General features: G+C 41.9%; 1 protein-coding gene across 3 annotated transcripts in view; it reads left to right on the top strand.

Annotated features, from left to right (window-relative positions):
* The window catches only part of TLN2 (talin 2), a 289,294-nt gene that overhangs the window by 61,889 nt on the left and 205,186 nt on the right, over positions 1-22,219 (top strand). For 2 of the 3 annotated variants that reach the window (XM_040343054.1, XM_040343056.1), the window contains exon 2: positions 19,843-19,875. The gene's annotated coding sequence lies outside the window, so the exon portion shown is untranslated. Of the gene's footprint in view, positions 1-7,786; positions 7,845-19,842; positions 19,876-22,219 lie in introns of those variants that run through there. The other variant, XM_040343055.1, reaches the window with a different exon arrangement.

A 22,219-nucleotide genomic window follows, 5' to 3' on the forward strand; every position in this document is an offset into this window, starting at 1 on the left:
GAAGTAATGAAAGGAACCTTTGACATCTCGTCCAGTAGTTGTATTCCAGGGACCATCCCCTTGATTCCACATGTTTTTTGGTGCTCTGGGGTTCCTAAAGGAGAACAGCAAATGGGCAGCACTGCATACAACCATCAGTGTGGACAAAGATGGTTGCTGATCTAGTGAAAGCTTACTTGGTGTGTCCTACAGAACAAGGTCAGGGAAGCAGATGGGTTTGTTTTTTGAGGATTTGTTAAATAGTGTATTAAACCAGGTCAAATGACTAATTTTTCACTGATCATAATATTGTGAGAAAACTCCTAACTGAATATTTCTGTTCTGGGTAAGGAGCTTTTTCTTGGCGGCTTACCAAACTATAGTTTTTCTTCTATTTTTTGCGTAATTCATTTGGTTTGAGCAATGAAAATGTTCCTTTTCCATAATTTTTTATATAAATAAATAATAATAATAATAAAAAAAAAAAATATATATATATATATATATATATATATATATATATATATATATATATATATATATATATATATATATATAAAATATGTGTGTGTGTGTGTGTGTGTGTGTGTGTATATGTATGTGTGTGTGTTTCAAATATCCAATTTTCCTGGGATATTTAAACATGGACAAAAAAAAGGTTGTTTTTTTTTTTTGTTTGTTTTTGACATTCAAAGGTCCACTTTTTTTTTTTTTTTTTTTTTTTAGCGTGTATTGAATGAGGTCATAACCACCCAGATCATAACCTAACTGGTTGTCATTGGTTGATAGTTGACCCCTAATTATGCAGCCCGAATAGTATAGCTCTTTGTATTTGTGTTCATGCACTGTTCTCTCTAAGATTCACTTGATCCATGTAATGTGTGCTTGGATTATCTTCTCTGTGCCTGGCTGTATTTATAGCAAGGCTGAGTTTATAAAGTGGATGGCTCAGTACTAGTAACTGGGGTCAGTGCAGGAGAAATGTGTGATGTTCAGATACTGTATCTGAATGTTCCTTTGCAAGATTTCCCTTTTGCATATAAATTCTAAACTGGCTCAGATAGAAGCCTTGTGTTCAGAAGGGGATTATACAAGAGTAGGACATGGACATATTTTCTGTAAACTTGGTAAAATAGCATGCTTTAGCCAAGTTTGGTTATGAAAATGAGCTGTGACTCTTATTAATTTGTCATAAAAAAACAAATACAAGGAAGTTTGCTATGCCTAGTGGACATGTAAGCTACTGCAGAATATCCGATCAACTTTTGCTGCATTTTCTCGATCCTCCGCTCAGAGGCATTGTGCGCTGGCATTTTGCATAGGTAGGTAATGGGAATAAGATGTTTTTTTTTAATGATGTGGAATCTCCCCTTTGTAAATGTTTGGCTGTATTTGTATAATGTGATGCCACTGGCATAGTTAAAGTGATTTTAAAGTCTTGTGTTTTTTTCTTTAGTTAAAAAATAACAAACCTGTTATACTTACCTGCTCTGTGTAGTGGTTTTGCAAAGAGCAGCCCAGATCCTCCTCTTCTTGGGTGCTCCTGGCCCCGCCTTCCGGTTGAGTGCCCCAACAGCGGGCAGCTTTCTGCCGCAGCCCAGAAGGAAGACCAGGTGAAGATGGAAGCCTTTGCAGTGGTGACAGTGTGCCGCTGGAAGTCTTTGTTTCAAGGCAAGTGTTTCATAATGTGCTAGTGTGCGATGCATACTAGTAGCACATTATGCTTTTACCTTGCAGGGAGATTTTTTTCTCCCCTCAGCATTTACTACCGCTTTAAAAGTCAGGAACTTGCCAGTCCATGGATCCCGGCAGTGAATTCTTCTCACCGTTGTGCATTCCTGGTGCCATCATTTTGATGAATTGGAGTCTACTCTCCACTGCTCGTGCAGGGAGACTGGTCCTGCATCCTCCATGTGACGTACCGCAGGAAGCTGTGAGTCGGGAAATGTGTGGGACGAGCTATGTAATTGCAGAGGGTTGCAAAACAAGGAACCGGTACAGACAAAAAAAATAGTACTTGCCCCTTTCCCCATAAAATAACCTACAACTCATTTCCCTTTTTGAGTGACGTTCCATTTTAACTTTATGTATTCAAACTTGGACTATGAAATCTAGAGTGTGAATTATATTGGATAGTCCTTGGATGCCAATACATTACAAACCATACCGTACAGTATTATTCCATGTTGCGTTGCAGCTACTTTTGTGCCCTGGAATTGGCATGTAAGTAGATATTTTTAGGATTGAGAAGGAAATACTGTGTGCAGAGTCTGAGCCTTGTGTAAACAGCTGGGATTTCCCTTTTTCCTGAGGTTACCTGATTTTATCCTAAATCCATTTATTTTCTGTAAAAGATTAATGTGATGTGTGTAATATTCCAGAATCAAAGACCCCATCCTAGTACAGTTACGCTTGTAAATAGAACCAAGGACTTGTTTGGTGTTAAGAATAATTTTTTTGGAAAATGGAGTCCGGGTGGCTCACTCTGCAGTCTCCTGACCCGGTCTCTCCTGATTCCGTTTGCGCTGTCTCGGGCCCTCCCACTTGTGGGGGTGCGTGGGATGGTGGCACGCAGGGTTGGAGAGCTGGGGGCATTGCTTATTATTTGCTCTCGCCATGCCTACTCTAAAATGTATAACCTGGAATGTGCGTGGTCTCAGGGCTCGTCTTAAGAGGAATGCAGTGCTGTCCTACCTCAAGGCGCAACGTGCTGACCTTATGGTGCTGGTGGAGACTCATCTCACGGGACAACTTCAGCTAGCACTTAAAAAACCCTGGGTGGGCTGGATCTATCAGGCTCCTCATACAGCTCATTCCAGAAGTATTGCAATATTGGTTGCTAAAACCGCACAATTTTCATTGTTGTCACTCCAATCTGACCCCTAGGGCAGGTTTTTATTCTTGCATGGCAGATTACATGGTCTGGAACTCCTTATATTAGCAATTTATATACCCCCACCCTTTCAATTTACAGTTCTGACAGAGGGGTTATCCTTTATGGCCCAGTTTCCTACAGTGCCCGCTCTCTGGCTGCGAGACTTTAATAATGTATTGAATAGGGACCTATTGGACCGAGCTTCGGCTCGATTCTCCCCCCTCGACCTATACCTGGAAACTTAGTCCATTCTGGCTATCAGTCGTCCCCGATTTGGAGGAGGCTGGCGAGGAATGGGATTTCTTTTTCCAAACTAATAAGCATACAGCGCCTCTTGATGTAGTCTGGGACTCCTTTAAGTCTCACGCCTGCATGTTTCTCTCTCACTGTATAGCCAGATATAGGAAAACCTCTTCCCAGGTAGTCAGACAGGCGGAGCAATATTTGGTGACTATGGAACAAGATTTCACTAACGGCCCCTCCCAGTCCACAGCCGACCGGTTAAAATTACAGGCTCGGGTGGTAAATAACCTTAATTTTGAACAGGCAGAGAGGAAAATATTTTATAGTAAGCAGAGAGTGTATGGGTGTGGAGAACGGGCAGGACGTCTCCTGGCTTACCTTGCTCACCTGGAACACAAGCCTCCCACGTTGGTTTCCCTTCGAGCCGCTGATGGTGAGATGGTTACCGACCCCGATATGGTGGCTGGGGAGTTCCGCTCCTTCTTTGCATTTTTATATTCCTCTGCAGCCGCTTACACAGGGGATGACTTGGAGGCACTTTTTGCTAACATAGACCTACCTGCACTTACTCAATCCCAGATGGAGATGTTGGAGGCCCCTATTTCTAAAGACGATATAGCTGATGCTATGTCCCACCTTAACCCGTCTAGGGCACCTGGCTCTGACGGTCTTCCCCTCGAATTCTACACAACTTATGCGGACGTCCTGATCCCTAAGCTACACGACTTGTTCTCCTTTATATATTTGAATCTGGCTCTCTACCCCCCTCTATGTCTGAAGCCCATATCGTGCTCATACCCAAACCTGGTAAGAATCTAGAGCTCCCTGAATCATATCGCCCTATATCCCTTCTCCAGTTAGATGTGAAGATTTTGGCCAAGATCCTGGCTCTGCGCTTAAACAAAGTTATCCTTTCGCTGATCCACCCGGATCAGACTGGATTTATGCCTGCTAAGAATACAGCGTTTATCCTTCGTAGGCTTCACATGAACTTGCAGGCCGCACACGACCAGGTGGGCTCAATGGTTGTGGTGTCTCTTGACGCCGCAAAGGCGTTCGACTCTGTCGAATGGGAGTACCTCTGGGTGTGTCTGTCTAGGTTCGGATTTGGACCTAAATTTATCAAATGGATTTAACTTATTTATAGTGGGCCTAGTGCCAGGGTCTTGGTCAACGGGAGGGTGTCTGCTCCTTTTCCCTTGTCATAGGGGCACGCGTCAGGGCTCTCCTCTGTCCCCGTTATCGTATGCACTGGCGGTGAAGCCTCTTGCCTCTACCTTGCGGGTGCACCCGGGTATTCAGGGCCTGCAGAGTGGGGGTTCCTATGCAGAGGGAACGTGATTGACGGCCGGCTATGGCGCGTCACTCTTCCCGAGAAGAGCCGGAGTAGGACTCGGCTGTTCACGGTGCTATACGGCGCCTGCGCACAGACATCGGAGCTGACTGCGCAGGCGCCGTGAAGAGCAAAGTCCTATTTCGGCTCTTCTCGGGAAGCGTGACGCGTCATAGCCGGCCGTCAATCACGTTCCCTCTGAAACTTTACTACGCGATTAAACAGTGAGTACGGCGCCAAAAAAATATAAAGGCATACTGTAGCTCGCGCTACTATGCTGAATGGCATGCTAGAAATTTTTTTTTTTTTTTAGGGTGAACCCCCGCTTTAAGATGGTCCTACTTCCCCAGTTTTTATGTCTTCTGGCATGCACCGGTTTATTTGCCCCTTAAGATTTTTAAGGTTATTGAACTCCTTTGTATGGGGCTGTTCCTGACCCAAACTATCGTGGCAGGTACTGAAGAACCCTACTGAGTTAGGGGGCACGGCGTTGCCCGACTTTAACTTTTACTATTTAGCTGCATAGCTGTCCCATATATTTTCAGAGACCCTGCTGAGCCCTGGGTGTTGGGAGACTGGGGGAAAACTGTTGCACACTCATTGTAGGATCTGGGCGGTGGTGAGACGTAGACTTTAATTGCCCCCTACCTATTCTCATACTCCCTTATGGGACAACTCCTGCTTACCTGAATTGCTAACTGTACCAGATCATGTTTTATGGCTCAACCATGGGGTGATGTTTTTGTTGGATGTCTATGACAGATCTACCCTGAAGTCATTCCAGCAACTTAGAGAGGGGTTTGGTCTTTCGCACTCCATGCATTTTCGCTTCTTCCAGCTCCGCCACGCTCTCCAGTCCCAATTTCGTAACGGTCCTCCTATCCTGGACCGAAATGGATATTCTTGACAGAATAATGGGACAAGATCCACTTAAACTTATTTCAATATTTTATAATTCTCTGCTTCGTCCAACTGCTGCGGTCCTCGCCTATGCTTTGAAGGATCGTTGGGTTGGCGACGTGGGGGAGATGGAGGATGATGAATGGGAGGATGTGCTGGATACTTCTAAAAAGGTATCTGTCATTTAATAAGATCTGGGATTCTTGGATGGGCAATGCGGCCACGTGTGGTGAAGGGCCGGCTGATGTGTAGTGCATCCGCCATTATTGTCTATTATGATTCAGGTTTGTGTAGACTCGATGTATACCAGCCTCTATATTTTTTCTGTTTTTATTCTTTTCACTGTATTGTCATTCTTCTGTATGCTTTTATTCTTCAAAATAAACACCACCTACATTATTTGTAAAAAAAAAAAAAAAAACATTTTTTGGCATCCTAAACTAGATGAGCATCTTTAATTTTGGTGTGTCAGTGTTCTTGCAGCAATGAAATCTGCTGATGACTTGGATGCAGTAGATGTAATTCAGATTTCCAGCAAACAGGGAGAAGGTTGGGTGGAATATGCTTTTTTTTTTTTTTTCTGGTGTTGCATTTGTTCCTAGTGTATCATCTGGCAGAATTCATCAAAAAAAATGAAGTCATATACTCTTGTTCCCCACCTACTTTGCTGGCATTCATTGCTGCTCATCAATCTTTTTGCTTATACAATACACATACAAAGTAAAGCATCACACTTCTTTTTTTTCAGTATAGGGAGGTTGGATTTGATCTTCCGTACCTCATTCATGAGTCAGGCGGAATCTGACTTTGTGCCGGGCATTCTGGTTTACATCACTGAAGTGCCTTCCTCATATATTATCATAACAACCACTCCAAAATCGATTCTGCAAGAAAAACTTGCAGTGATATTAAACCATTCTACCGTTTTAGCGATTTTGAAGTTTCTCAATAAAGTATAACTAGAGACAGGGCTTGACAAATTTTCTTGGAACATAGGAGCCAGCTAAAAAAAGTGAAGAATCGAACGCATACGTGAGTAGCGCCCGCATATGAAAGCTGTGTTCAAACTATCGCCATGATTGGTAGAGCGAGAGCCATTATTCTAGACCACCTCTGTAACTCAACATGCAACCTGTAGAATTTTTTTTTTAACGTCGCCTATGGAGATTTTAAAGGGTAAAAGTTTGTCGCCATTCCATGAGCGGACGCAATTTTGAAGTGTGACATGTTGGGTATCAATTTACTCGGCGTAACATTATCTTTCACAATATAAAAAAAAATTGGGCTAACTTTACTGTCTTATTTTTTAATTAAAAAAAGTATTTTTCCCCAAAAAAGTGCGCTTGTAAGACCGCTGCACAAATACGGTGTGACAAAGTATTACAACAACCGCCATTTTATTCTCTACGGTGTTCGATTAAAAAATATATATAATGTTTGGGGGTTTTAAGAGAAGGAGATTGTTGGTTAATGAAAACAGGCAGGGAAGCTCCATTAGCATTGCTGGTTGTCTTGTAATACCAACGGCCACCACACGAGGGCGCCAGATTTCATAAAGGAGCATAGGCCTGCAGAAGGCTGCAATGCTGCCGCCTCAATTGCCGGCCGACGCGATCGGGGGGAGGGTGTGCACGGAGACTGGGTACCCCAGGTGTGCCGCCCCAGGTCGCTAATTCTAGTCGCAATTGGTTTGTCGAGCCCTGACTAAAGACAATACTTTTTTTTTTTTTTTTTTTTTTTTAGCTTTGGATAGCGTGGAGAGGGATTAAAACACCAGTCGGGTTTTTATTGCTCTCTGTGTCCCTGTTACGAAGATTCCTCCTCTCTGTGCTGTTTACCATTATCATTGAAAGTGAAGGTAAAAGAAAATCCCAAATTTAAAATGCATGTGCACTAGCGCAGTTAGGCTGGCCATACATGGTCGAATTACGAAAGAATTTTCTTTTGAAAATCCCGAAAATGTGTGCGTTTTGTGATCCCGATGGTGCCACCATTGGTTTCAAAATTCGACCAACCAAACCTTCAATTTCACCTTGTGTTGCTACAGAAAATAATTTTTGTGGCTGGGAATATTCTTTTATATCCGGAAATTTTCTTTTCTTGCACATGCGCAATCCTCCCATCATTGATTAGAAAATCGTTTGTTTTTCAAAACATTTCCAACATGTCCGATTTTATTAAAATTCAATGGCCGCTCGAAAATCGGCTGTTGCTGTAGCCCACTAATGGTGCGAAATACGAACAAAAATTCTTAGATAAGATTTTTCTAAAGAAATTTCTTTCGAAATTCGACCCATGTATGGCTTTCCTTACTGATGGGAATGTTGTTTCAAACGCTTAGATCATGTGATACCTAAGGGGGCGCTTCTCAGACAGAAGTTGTTAAAATCTTGAATTTTTTTTTTTTGTTGTCTTTTCATCATAGAAATGGAATTACATCAGGAACACGTTGCACATAATACACTAACCCATACAGTCTTCTTTGAATAGAATGGGGCATGCAGTTGAGATAAGGTATGAATATGTGGGGTTATGCACATTTTTGTAATTTTTTTTTTGGATTTGTGGTTGATTTATCTCTAGGATATAGTTCAAGTAAATTTATGAAGATTTAGGTAAACATTAAGGCTTTTATATACAAGTATAGCTTAGGAGCTGCTGTGGTTAGGGGAGATTCAACCCACTGCGTTCAGGAGATGGAACGTTTTGACTACTGGCCACAAAATGCAGCAAAACCGTGTCAAAATCGCGTTTTTGTGTTTTGGCTACAGTACATCACAGCTAAGTGTACATGAAGCCAAAGTTTAGCCAAACAAACATCCAATTTCAAGTCATGCTGAATCGGATGAAATTCGCTCCATGGGTGGCGCACTCGGCAACACCACATCGATAAACAAATTTCACTTTTGTTAAGAGTTGGATGGAAAATTACCGTGTGAACAATGCTTGCATCCAATCCATCCATGCTGTTGGCTCCTAGGCAGAATAAAAACTATGTACAGTGGAACCTCAGATTGTGAGTAACGCGATTAAGGAGCGTTTCGTAATACGAGCACTGTATTTTTAAAAATCATAACTCGGTTTGCAAGTGTTGTCTCGCAAAACGAGCATGATTCAGGTCAAAGCGGTGTGCAGTTTCGCGTTTGGCCTGAGGTGGGGGGCGCCGGAGCCGAATGGTGCCATTCGGAAAGGCCCGAGGACAGCTCGGCTGACCTCGGCAAATCTCAGGAACGGAGACTTTCGGAGGTTTGCCGAGGTCAGCCAAGGTGTCCTTGGGCCTTTTTGGCAGTTTCCAAGGCTCTCCGCACCCCCCACCTTTTGGCTGCATGCACTATTGCATGCCATTGAAGTCAAAGCGGAACAAATTATTTTCGTTTCCATTCACTTCAATGGGTAAACTCGCTTTGATATGCGAGTACTTTGGATTACGAGCATTCTCCTGAAACGGATTATGCTCTTAATCCGATGTTCCTCTGTATGTGTATGGCCAGTTTTATAAGCAGGTCTCAGTGAGGGTCAGCCATAGAAAAACTAGGGGGCATCAAACAACCCCTCAAAAGTGAAAGCGTTTGGGAAGAAATGTTCTTTGATGTCTTTGTAAATATCTTTAAGTATTTACAATCTTATTTCCAGGTACAAATTTATCACTTTAACAGTAATCAGTTTTTTTTTTTTTTTTTTTTTACGTCAGCGATTACTAGAGCAGAATATACTCCACATGTTTTCTAGTAAAGCCTTTTTTTTTTCTTTATGGTTCATGTGATTTATGATATTTACAATTCTTGATATTAAATTCAAAGGCTTCATTCATTTTATATTTAATCTTATCTGGCATATCCTGCATTTTGAAAGTTTCTTTGGCATCCGTTTGTTTAAACAAGATGTACCTGTGTGATTCTGTAACACGCCTTCCAAGATAATCATATTTGCAGACTTTGATACATCGTTTGGACTGTGCAAGTGCAATGTAGAACTGAATGGCAAAACTCATTCTTAGGGATGTCCCTAGAGTCTGCAGATGGTACAGCTGTTATCAAGATCCAAATGAGGGAACATTGACCCTGTAGTGTCTGCATTCCCCACTCTCTGGATACTAAATACATTTTGGATGTATGTTCTATTTCATGACGCAAGCAATTCCGAGTACTAATTTGTGTGATAAGCAGATGTTTGTGTCCATAAATGGATCATAAATTTCCAGTAAGCACATATGTTGGGCTATTATGGCAATGATAGAGCTTAACAATTTAAATGATTGAGTTTCTATGTTTTTGTTTTAAAAACGGAGATCTGCGCATCAAGCACTAGTGTGAACTAATTTGCTCTTATTTGGTGTCCCTGCATAAAAAACAGTACTTAAAGGAACACTAAAGGCAAAACATTAAAAAAAAAAATCTTATACTTACCTCCACTGTGCAGCTCGTGTCCCCGAATCCTGTCTTCTGGGGTCCCTCTGCGGCTGTCTCGGCTCCTCCTCGCAAAAGCTTGCATGGTGGAAAGCTTTTGCGGGCGCGCTCCCCTGATACAGCGGCGGGCATAGCCGCCAACTGTGTCACTCGGCCCCGCCCCCGGCGTGCCGCATCATCGGATGTGATTGACAGCAGTGCCAGCCAATGGCTGCGCTGCTATCAATCCGTCCAGCCTAGCCAATCAACGGCCAGGCTGGGAACCGAAGAGGATCACGAGGACGCGCGCGGGACTTTCAAGGGGTGAGGTAAGTAAAACGGGGGTTCGGGGGGGGGGGCAGGGGGGGGGGGCCCTGTACCGTCGGATGTTTTTTCACCTTAATGCATAGGATGCATTAGGGTGAAAAAACATTTACCTTTACAACCCCTTTAAGCCTCGTACACACGATTGGAAATTCCAACAGCAAAAGTTCGATGTGAGCTTTTGAACGGAAATTTAGACCGTGTGTATGCTCCATCGGACTTTTGCTGTCGGAATTTCCGCCAACAAAAGATTGAGAGCTGGTTCTCAAATTTTCCGACGGAATAAATTCCTATCGTAAAATCCAATCGTCTGTAGCAATTCTGACACATGCTCGGAAGCATTGAACTTGATTTTCTCGGCTCGTCGTAGTGTTGTACGTCGCCGCGTTCTTGACTGTCGAAAGTTCAGAGATATTTTGTGTGACCGTGTGTATGCAAGCCAAGCTTGAGCGGAATTCCGTCAGAAAAACCATCCAAGGTTTTTCCGACGGAAAATCCGATCGTGTGTACGCGGCGTTACAGTGGTATTAAACCCAAAACCAAACATGTAATATATTGCAGATTACCAATCCTTAAAGGAGATCTAAGGGGCTAATTAAAAATTAAACGCATACATACTTGCCTCATTGGATCGGTGTGATGCTGTAGCTGTCCTACGCTGGCTCCCAGACAGAGAACTGAGTGACCACATGACCGCTGATTGCTCAGTTCTTTGTCTTCTCACTTGAGCGCCAGGCTGTAGAGGAAGAGGATGCAGCTGGCTTTGGCTCTGTGGTTCCACCTGCAGACCTGGCATGGTGGGTGTAGGTGGTGTTTGTTGGTCTCCCTTCTGGTAAATGAACACAGAAGTGATGTATTGTGTCACTTTAGATTTTGTCTTTCACTTCCCTGACCGCTGTGGCTGGGGAAGAAGCTACTGGAGCATATTATGTGCTTTATTGGCTTCTGTGGAGGGCAGGGGAGACATCCGGTCATAATAATGAAACTCTAATCTCTTAGGGAGAAGAACATGTCATTACAGTATGCTGTTACATAGAAGCCTGTTGGTGATGGCAATAGATTAAAGTAAAAAATATTCAAGCCCTCCACCCTCGCTTACATGCACTCAAGTATATAAATGCATGCAATGTGCTGAACATTCTTGTGATCAGGCTGTTTTAATGAAATGCATTGGGAGAGTTGACTTCTGGGTGGGTACATTGTTGCCATCTGTACAATTGATGGATTTCGGAATACAAGATGTTATGAGGCTCTCCAGTCATCAATTCCCTTCTATAGCAAGCAGGGATGAGTTTTTTGATGCAGCACCCCAGATGGCCATGGTGATCGCATGAGGCGTAGGTCTGGCGTGGTGCTGTCTGTTTGAGAAGACTAAACTACACATGTTGCATATCTCAGGGCAGTCATTCATGGTTACGTGGTGCTCTTTTCCAGGGCAACAAAAGTGCATGAAAACAATTCCCCATTTAAATGCTATGTAACTCTTTATTGCAGGTTTCCTGCGCTTTGAAAAGTCCTGAACCAAAAAGGCACCTTTCATTGTAAGTCAATGGGAAAAGTGCATTAGTGTGAAGGGGCCCTTAAGTTGCTGAGAAGTGCATGAGTGTGAAAGAGTCCTTAACTGATGACCTGTAAAAGTTTTCTAAAGTGCTCTCTATGGACTCCAAAGTTTGTTGCTGTTTCACAGGCATTCACAGTTTTTCATTTTGGAATAGAGTAGGGGAGGGCCATTGGAGGGATTTACCATAATTTCCTGTTCCATAGCCAAAACGGGAAATGAGAGGAAATCCCTGCTAATTAAGGGGATCTTTTGGGGACTCCCCGGTCATCAAAACTAGTGCACCTATTGGAAGATTTCCCCTCTATTACTGTTCTGAGGACAACACAAATTTGGGGCTTTTCTTTTCCTTTCACTTTCAATGATTATGGTAAACGGGACACATGGAGAGGGTGAATCTCAGGGACACAGACAGCAATAAACAGTATACGTGTTCTAGTTACTCTATCCAAAACTCGGTGATTGTAAAGTCTGTTTTTTTATATAAATAACAAGTTATACTTGCCTTCTCTATGCGGTTGGTTTTGCACAGAGCAGCTTGGATCCTTTTTTTCTCGGGTCCCTCTTTGGAATTCCTGGCCCCTCCCTCCTGTTGAGTGCCCCCACAGCATGCAGCTTGCTATGGGGGCACCTGAGCTGAGCTGCAGCTCCGCGTCTCCATTTAGACACAGAGCTGCCTTTTGGCCCCGCCCTCTCACTCCCCTGATTGGTTAGCTTTGACAGTTGTGGGAGCCAATGATCAGCCAATCAGGAGGGATATGCACAGACAGCTGAGGGATTCGTGGACATCGCTGGACAGAGATGGGGCTCAGGTAAATATTTGGGGGGCGGCTACACACAAGGTTTTTTTTTAACTTCTTGCATAGAATGCATCAAGATAAAAAACCTTCTGCCTTTACAACTCCTTTTAAAGTAGAACTAAAAGGCAAAACTTGTTTTTTAGTTTAAAGTGGAGTTCCACCCTAAAATGGAACTTTCTCTTTTCGGAACCCAGAAGACGGCAGGTACCATTCAGATTGCACAGCGCAAGGCTTCACTTCCTGATTCCCTTACCAAAGATGGTGGTGGCAGCACTCGAGAGCCAAGGGACTGATCGGCTTTGGGTGCTGACATCGCGGGTGCCCTGGAACAGGTAAGTGTCCATGTTTTAAAAGCCAGCAGCTGCAGTATTTGTAGCTGCCGACTTTAAAAAAACAAATTTCGGTAGAACTCCGCTTTAAGGCTTGACATATTTAGTATTTACTTTGTTGCCTCGTCTTCTATCTTTTAAATAAAAAAAGTGTAATATATTGTACAATATATACATAGGGCCGAAACAACTAATCGATTTATCGACAACTAATTGATTATGAAATTAATCGATTACCATTTTCGTAATCGATTAATCGGCCAGTACTGTAATAAAATGGGGTTTGAAAAAAATAAATAAAATTAGCCATTTATAGTACAAAAAGAGAAAATCGCTGCTCTAAATATTACTTTCACTGTCCCACAGTAAAAAATTAACCCCTTACAGTAGCGATTATTTCCTCTTTTTGTACTAATGTTAGTTTTTTATTTTTTACATCTCAGGCCTGGGTCAGTTCATTTACATGGATTCCTATGGGACACGTTCACATGCATGATTTTTTTCAGCTGCTGCGTATTTGGAAAGGGCAAGGAGTTTTATTTATTTATTTTATTTTTTTAAGCGAAATGGTACTGTTTTTATTTTTTTTGGTTCAGTATACTAAAATGGAGAAGCTACAGAGAAGCATGTAATGCATTTTTTGGCAATTTGTGTTTTTTTTCATCTGCCCAACAACAAATTGGCCCAAAAAAAAAAAAAAAATGCAATTCGCCGCAAAATTCCTTTTTCTTTCTAAGGTTGTTAATCGATTAATCGAAACGATAATCGGCCAACTAATCGATTATGAAAATAATCGTTATTTGCACCCCTACATCTGTGTACTGGAATCCTTTTTAGTGTGTGTTGTTTTTACTGAAAATATGCATTTGGTAACTGTGTGCGCTAATATGTGACGTAAAAAAAAAATGCAACTATCTCCATTTTATTCTTGAGGGTCTCTGCTTTCAGAAAATGTTTGGGGAGTTATCTAATTTATTCAGGCCTAAAATTTGCATTCTAATTTGTCCAAAACTTAAAAAATGGCTCTGGTAGAAAAAAGGTTAAGGAGGTAGGTTGCTGGGTAAGACACACAAGCCTGGCTCGGCCCTGATCTCTTCTGTCAGCCAAGCCTGATGAGTTTTACTTCCTCTCTATTTCCCTGCAAAGGTTACCTGAAACCGAAGCCTGCGATGTCACCGCTGTCCCCACTGACTCGAAGCATGCATCTAAACCCCTCTTCCTTCCAGGGCCGCAAACTCCGGATCTGTGCCTGGCTGGAGTCATGTGACGTCACTCCCGTGGCAGTCATGGCGGGACCCCTTTAGAAACGGCACGATCGTGCACTTTCTAAAGTGCGCATGCGCCGAAGACATCCGTGCACGGCTTTATTGTAAATATCTCCTAAACCGTTTATGTTTAGGAGATATTTCCTGCACCTACAGGTAAGCCTTAATATAGTCTTACCTGTAAGTAAAAGTGGGTGTACAGAGTTTACAACCACTTTAAGGCATTATCTGACTTATGTGTAGCTCAGCCAGTTGTACACATTTATGTCTCTAGGGAAGCACAGGCTGATTTGTAAAGAAACAAGAATGATCTATACATTTTTTTTTCAAACCTATAGCCTGCATCTCTATGCAGAAAGGTCAGCTGTCTACATTTACCATAGACATGACATGGTTACCATGCTGAGAATCTCTTGTACTTGGTACAATGTGACAACCTGGTGTTTGGTTTGTACTGACTTTTATTGTTATCTTTGTGTAGTTACAGCACATTCCATAGTGTTAGGTTTGGTAGAACAGAAGTGTAATACCAACCCCCCCCCCCCCCTTAAAAAGCCTGCATACAAGTGTTACTAAACTCGCAACAGTAAAATCAGTCTGTATATACAGTAACGCATGCTTGTTATACTTACTGTAGAACCTAAGGGGCTAATCCTCTGCATTGTGTAAAAGGCTGTTTGATCCTGTATTCTCTGATCCTCCCTTTTTTTTACTGTCCCCAATCCATCTGCTGAAAGAACAAAGCCTTGGAGGCCCTGCACATGCTCAGTTTGGTGTGTATTGCCAGAACATTTTTTCTTTTTTTGGTTGGGAGGGTGCATGTGATCAGCACAGGGCCAATCAGCACTGTCCAGACAGAGGGTCCGGGGTCATTCAGCCTCATAGGACAGTCAGAGCAGACTCCTCCTACAACTGGGGTTTCCGTCCTTTGGCCAGGGGGCTCACATTTGTCCCACGGAGCCCTCTGATGTGGCCCGTGACCTCCTGCTCTGGGATGGAATAGAATACTGTTATTAAAGATAACGGTGTATATATGGGCATATCTGTTCTGCAGTGGTTACTGTGCTGCTTTCAAACCGATCCGCATGTGCAGAGCAGTGCACCTTAGGGTTACCTGCACTGAGCCATAGGCCCCTTTCACACAGTCAGTCCGACCCAATTGGACCCTCCATTCACCTCTAAGGAGTAGCAGATGTAAATGGACTTGTGTCCATTTAAAACGCCTACCCCCAATCGGATCCCTCCAAAAAAAAAAAAAAAAAAGAGTGGGCTGCCATGCCACCCGCTCTGCTCATTGTGGCCGCGACCAGTTACCAAGTCGCCTACGTGGCCCCTGCTCTTCAAAAGGTCAGACACCCCTGTCCTACAAGCTTTAACCAGACACTGATAGAAGTCACGACTGCTATATACTGCTGATGATAAAGGGTATTTAGTAGTTTATAATTACTAAAACTATTGCATTTCCACGTTCTGTGGGATACCAGATATAGTGAATGCAGGCTCCTGGGTTTAGTAACACATTAATGTTGTCATTGTTGGATGCAGAAGATGCCTGAGACTGTTTTGTTGGTGGAAGAATTTGGGTCCTAATATATTTTGCAATGCTGTGATATTTGATACCTGATGAAATAATACCTAATAATTTTCCATTTACTATGAGAAGGGACATCTGCTTTTGCAGTTTTCTTTGTGCCTTCATAGTCCATTAACAAATGTGTGTTGTCCAGTGCGCTACATAAATGTTTCCCTGGAGACACATCTAATGGAATGTTTTTTCACTAGAACCCCCCCCCCCCTCTTGTAACCCCACAGACTTTCATTGAAGAATCTTTCCAAGAGTTGAATTGGGAAGGTTTTGTGAAGAATACAGGGGCAGGCAGCAAGCGGTGAAAAATACACAACAGATTAATATCCGGTTTGAGCGGAGCCAAGTGCTATTTCAAAATGCAGCCAGTGTTTGCTGGTATCTCTTTAGCGGCACCACTCTCGGATTGCAAATCTTTTTTTGGCTTTGTGTCTCGGGCCCAACATTTTACCTCTAGTGCCTAGTTGTCTGACTTTTCAGACTGGCTGGCATGTTCTTCTGTGTCAATCTAAATCAAAAGCTCTTTTCAATAAAATCATTTTCCTTTAATAGAGATTTGTTCTCTTATCCTAATATTTTGGCATTTGAGGGTGCTCATTTTAATGCTGATGTTTAATTTGCTTATGTTTTGTTTTCCCTGTTTTTCTTCTTTTTGTCCAACATTCTTATGACATTTAATGAAACCTTCCTATTTTCATTACATAACTTATTTTAGGCTCAGTGTTGTCATCCTATGATCACCATACTTCTCAATTCTATGCAGCCAGGCATGGCTGGTGTGAGAAGTCTGTAGGATGCTGTACACAGGAATTTCTGTACCGGATGAACTGCTGAGAGAGCTGGGAATCGCTATAGTAGCTGCCCTTCCTCTCCACCTTTTTATTCAGTGAAACCCTTACAAGGTGTTCTACGAATGACGATTGTGCCGATCACAGCTGTCACTGTATTAGCACTGACCTACCACAGTGATTTCCAGCTTCCCCAGCAGTACATCAGGTGCGAATAAGCCTCAGTTCACATATATGCCAATTGTATGCTTTCTGAACTGCATCCAATTCGCATGACGTGAACCAAACCTTCTTTCTATGGAGTTGGTTCACATATGTGTTGGCTGGCCGCAGTGCATTTTTTAACGAGTCTTGTACAATTTTCAGTCCGGTTCAGGTGAGGTTTTTTTTTTTTTTATATATGTTATACGTACCTGCTCTGTGTGATGGTTTTGTACAGAGCAGCCCTGTTCCTATTCTTCTCGAGTCCCCTGACCAGTGCTCCTAGCTTCTCAGGTCCCCATGACCAGTGCCCCCAATAGCAAGCTGCTTGCTATGGGCGCACTGGTGGATGCTCAATCCTGAGCCACACGCTATGCCTCCATAAGACTCGGAGCTATGGCTTGGCCCTGCCCCCCTGCTCTCTCACCATTGGCTCACTGTCTGTGATTGACAGTAGTGGGAGCCAATTGCCTTGGCTTCTGTCTCAGCCAGTGAGGAGAGAGAGAGACCATTGACGGCCAAAGCTAAACGTATGCAATACAGATCATTCCTGGAGTTCAGTTTTAATTTTATATGAGAAGAATAAAGGAGGAGTAGAGACAAATCTTTTAGCACTATTTCTCTTATGGATCACAGGAGTGTAACTCGTTCTACCCTCTTGTAACCTCTTTTCTAGCTAACCTCTGGCTAAATCCTGCTGTTGGCTGATGTCTCTGAACAGACTGAGACTCTAAATCGATTCCAGCTTTAAATTTGGGATCCACCCAAAAATATGAGCGGCCCCTGGCTCAGCCTCTCAGCAAACTGCTTGGAGCCTGAGTCAGCCACTCCCGCCCCCTCCACAGCTGGGATCTCCAGTGAGCGCTGTAGGGGCAGAGCAGAGAGTCAGTGACTCTCCAATAGAACATATGATTGGTAGCCCCTGAAACAAGTGTTTTTTTGGGTGTTTATTAAGGTATGAGTCACTTCTGATGAGTAATTTACTTATCTGTGTAGGTTTCGGCCTCAGTTCCTCAGGTCTGTAAATAGGCTTAAGGTCCGATCCGCACAGGACGCAAAAACACGTTTGCAAAATGCAGCTTTAGGCGCGTCAAATGTTTGGGTGTTCATTCCTTCCATTGGCCAGAATATTTTTTTAAATAAATAAATGAGTGCTCAAGCGTTACATGCGCCTAGTACCTAAGCACGTTGTTTTTGTTTGTTTTTTCGCAGTAATGCGCTCCACTTCTAAACTCTGTGTTTGTTTTCTGCCTTTTAAACACCAGTAAATGCCTGTATGTGCTAACTGCTAAGACCCATGGGCTAACACAGGGCGTTTATAGGCAGAAAGAAAAATCAAACGCCACTAAAAGTGGCTTATTTGACACCCAGTGTACAATATTATTTTATCTTCATCTGACTTGGCTGAAAAGAACATATTTGCTAAATATTTTTAGCCCTAATCACGAAGAAATTATGTGAAAAATTACTATGCATCCCCCTTTAAGATTAGAGTGGTTTTAAATTTATACTGATTCTTTTGTTAAGGTGTTTAAAGAACTTAGTCTGTCAGTGTGACACCTTATAGCCGGTATGAGTAATGATTTATTTTTTGGTGTTCTATTGTTTCCCCTGATAAGCCAGTAAGCAGTTATCTGCAGTTTGCTTGGCTTGCTATGGCTAAACAGACTGTCACCCAGTACTACGTTGTGCTTTAGTACCAACCTGTAGAAAGGGATACTTGAAAACCAACACAATCCTCTATTGTCTATGGCCAATTTTACAGTGATTAGTGCAAGATCTGTCTTGACATGTTGAGTAAGAATTCTTTTTAACTGATTACTGCAGACCCCATAATGTCACACAGTAGCAGTTATGCAGCTAATTGAATCGGTGTGAGGTCTGACCTCCTGACCTAAAAACTTGTTTGGGGTCAATGACAGCTACTAAAGTAGTAAGAGGAAGTTGTTTGGGACTTTATATGAGGCTCATGGTAGGACAGGACATGTTCCTCCATCCCAATTTCAATTGAAAAAGGGAAGAGGTTGGGACTTTGAATGAGACGTGTAACACACAGATGGTAAATTGTCGCACAATGGCACATGGGTTTATTTATGGAGATACACATAAAAGAACATTAGTACATTGCAGATATGAAGAGCTTGCACATTTCATAAAATTTATATATCTATATCTATATCTATCTCTAGATATAAACTTACTATTGTGTAAAAATACATCTAAAAAACTTGACATGTTTTGTGGATGAAGCTACACTTCCTCAGGAGCAAGTGCAGGATGCATGTCTGTAAAAAATATATACAGTTGTGCTGTAAAAAATATATACATATACACAGATATCTTGTGCTCATAAGTATGTAAACTTTTAATCAGGATCATTTGGGTAGTTGAGTTTCTGTTTGTGATTATGATTTACCGTATTTGCCGGGCGTTTAAGACGACCCCCTAATTTTACAGTTTTTTAAGATTTTTTGCTTCCGAGGTTTCCGACGCTTCATATTTCTTCCTTCTGGAGCCATATTCTTCTTCCTCCTTGCTGGAGTTGGAGCCAATCACGGAGAGTGATGTATTCTATTAATGGATACAAAGCCTGCTTGGATTGGCAGAGGCTGTAACATCACCCAAGCCTCTCTGACTTTTACAATCCGAGCAGGCTACTGTATGTTACCTGCTCGGATTGGCAGAGGTTGTTAGTCCAATCCGAGCAGGCTCTGTATTCATTTGAATAAATCGCCCCCGGGATTGGCTAAGGGGTATATACAGTTCGTAGCCGAAGCTACATACAGTATTACTACAAATCCAGCAGCCATCCCAACAGCTGACCCAGCGTATGAGATGACCCCTGCTTTTTGGCCAGTTTTTTTTAAGTGTAAAAGGTAGTCTTATACGCCAGCAAATACAGTAAAAAGAAGTAACACAGTTGATGATAATAAATGGCTTCAGCCAAACACCAACCATGAGTGAAAGAAAAGTTTTTGTTCTTATTCTCTGAAAAATGGCCAAGAAATCATAAATTCGCCCAGGGTATGTAAACTTATGAGCACAACTGTATTTAAGAATACCGAATATAATATGATGGAAGTAGAAGGGGAACATAAAGACGCCCCTAAGTTACACACGTTGCATTCAAAGTCCCAACCTCGTCCTTTTCTTTGCTACTAAAGTAGTATTTTCAGAAATGGCAGGCTACATAATTTAGCACATTTCTTGTAATGTTAGAATACAGGAGATTCAAGATTAAGTACGGTAATAGTGATTTCTCATCTCTCTTTTGCAGGTTCGTTAATTGGGCAGACTAAACTTCTTAAAGGTAAGAAAAGATAGGTAAAATCCTAGTTACACTTTGGTATATCGTTATTATTGTTGGTTTCATAATGACATGGTAGTTGTCTAATTTAATTTAAAAGGGTTGTAAAGGTAAAAAATGTTTTCCTTTCATCAGAGAAAATAAAGATGGTCCATTTAATCCAGGTAACTGGGTTGGGTTTTAACCTCCCTATTCTATGAAACACTACAAAAAAAAATGCATACACTTTAGGAATCACCCTGTAAAAGTGCATTATTCTCCATTGTTCTTGGCAGTCAGGCAGCTTCTAGCTATTTTATTGCAGGTTTGACAATAGAAGTAAAATGATATTGCTTGCTGTGGGTGACACTTTTCCTTTCCATCACTTTCAGTTAGTCAGTGCTTGTGTATACGTGGATTCACTGCAGAGAAAAAGCAAGGGCACGTTGCAACCAGTCAGAATCGGTCCTACCTTTGATCTGATCACAGTATAATGGAAATTATATTTGTACATGGGTTACTAGACTTTGCATTTTTCTTTTCTCTTTTAAACCCCAACTACAGCTTATAAAAAAAATCATCCCAGCACTTTATAAAATATACAAATAAAGCTCTTGCAGGCTGAAATAATTGCTCTATTTGCCAAGTTTCCTCCACCCTGTATTCTTGATCTGCCCATTGCCAGAGAAAAAGAACCTGTAATGTCATATGACCACACTTATACCCATGAATAAAAATATAAGTGTGTTGGTGGAACACCAAAGGGTCCGGTGGCTGTAAATGGTGGAGAAAGCCCCAGCCTGGAGCTGGGCTTTTAAGCCTCATACACACCACAGTCCAATGTTGGTACAGAGATCTCCACTGCTGAGCTATTGTGTTCGGACTGGGGGACACCAGAACACTCCGCTCTGAGTGTTCTGGTGACTGATTTGGAGCCAGTCAGCGGACCTTTTTTAGTAATGAGCCTTCGACAGAAGTCGGCCAAACTGGCTGCCGTACACATGGGCCGAATGTCGGCTCGTTTCTATTGAGCGGCTGAATTTCAGCCCGTGTGCACTAGGCTTTAAAATGGATGCTGCACTAAAATATAAGTTATGCATTTTTTTTAATTCTCAAGAGTAAATCTGTCGCATTATGAAATCTTGCCATACGCCCTGCAGTGAGGGGTGATGTCTATTCTTCTGGTGAGATCCTGGGAGTGCTCGGTGTCCAAATCTCATGAAATTTCTCTCTGCACAGTAGCCTTTTCGCACAAGTTTTAGGATCCTCGTCATTCCCAGGATCTCGCTGAAAAGATTCTGACATCACCGTCGTCTAGGCATGGAAGGTGAAAGGTGGTTGTAAAAACCTTGTATTTTGGTGCAAGGTTCAGTTTTAAATATGCCTCATAATATGTGGTTGCAAATAACTGCAATTTATTGTTTTTACTAAAAAGCTTCCCAAGATAAATGTAGGCCTGGAGTTGCTGACATCCCTCTTGAAGTTGGTAGTTTTGTGGTTGTTTTGTTGCCCATGGTTTTCAGTAATTCTAAGGGTATGGGTTTATCAGGTAGGAAAAAAGACACTGAAATATGTATTGGAGAAATGGTCAATACTGGTGTTAGATGTGAGTAGATAAAAAAATCCATGTGTCCCCTAAATGGAGGCATCAGAATATCATATATTAGTAGTACAGATGGAAGGTATCTGAGGAGCAGGAATTGTTAAAGGGGAAGTGAAAGTTTTGTATGTTGTATATCATTCTATAGGTGTCGCATATGGGTGCCTGGGCTATCATAGCTGTGACTACAATTAGTAGAGTAATGGCATATATTTTTTTTTTATAATGTTTTTATTTTAAAGTAATAGATTACAACAGTTACAGTATGTCAGATGACAACAACTTAGAATAAGATACAGCATTGAAATACAGATAAATGCAATAATTGTACTTTTGAAGTATTATACTGATATAAATAAATAAATAAATAAACATAAATAAAAAATGTTACTAATACATGGGAATGGGAACTAATGGAGGGAAGGGAGAGGGTAGTGGTGTTCCGAAGGTGGATTTCATTTATTTGATTTCACTATTATCCATGAAAGGCTATCAATACCATGACATGAGAACTCTTGAGTCAAAAGTGTCTGACGTATAGTATATGGCCCAGGGTTTCCATATGCTATCGAATTTTTCCAATCCATTTTTGTCTAGCGCTTCTGGTTTAGCATGTACTAATGAAAGATTCATTCTTTTTTTGGCTTCCGACAACAGTAATGCAGGTGATTTCCATGCACTAGCTATTACCTGTTTCGCGGCTATCATAAACAAAAGAAATAACTTATGCTGTTCCGAGAAAGGGTTTCTGGTTTAATGTTAAGTAAG

Source organism: Rana temporaria, chromosome 3 (genome assembly GCF_905171775.1).
Source record: "Rana temporaria chromosome 3, aRanTem1.1, whole genome shotgun sequence".
Taxonomy (NCBI): Eukaryota; Metazoa; Chordata; class Amphibia; order Anura; family Ranidae; genus Rana; species Rana temporaria.